Source organism: Penaeus monodon, chromosome 25 (genome assembly GCF_015228065.2).
Source record: "Penaeus monodon isolate SGIC_2016 chromosome 25, NSTDA_Pmon_1, whole genome shotgun sequence".
NCBI lineage: Eukaryota > Metazoa > Arthropoda > Malacostraca > Decapoda > Penaeidae > Penaeus > Penaeus monodon.
The window spans coordinates 30,741,786-30,742,317 of record NC_051410.1 but is presented as its reverse complement, the minus strand read 5'-3'; positions in this window follow the sequence as shown (position 1 = coordinate 30,742,317).

The window sequence follows — 532 nt, the reverse complement described above, 5'->3', positions numbered from 1 at the left end:
ACTGCCTCGGATTCATACGTAAGCGATGAATTACGCCATCTGTAAAAATGCCTATATTTCTTTCCCCGGGCGCCCTCCAACATTGCGGCAGCGAATTCCACAGGACGCGAGAATTCGAGTGGCTTCCCCGCGAGAAAATTGCCTGGTATCGACCCGCGAAATGGAGGCAACAATATTACCGCTGCAAGATATTGGCGATGCTTGAGGCTCGGCGAACAGGCAGGAGAGTTGTCGAATGGGAGATCGCTGCTGCACCTCAAGGCAGGCGTGACAGAAGTTCTGAGGCACCAAAGGCAAGTTCGAGTAGTCTTGGAAAATCCATGAGAGGAAGTGTCTTCAACTTTCCGAAAATTGGATCCCTGGCTGTATTCTTGGGGTGTTAACGGGGCTTGCATCCACAAGAGGCGATGGTAAGGGGTTTTGTGCAGGAATTGTGTTAACGAGGTTTCACGCAGGGGTAGAGATCGTAAATTCACTTCCGCAAAATGGGATGGAAATTTCATTCTACTCATCTGAAAGGTAATTTGTTGTG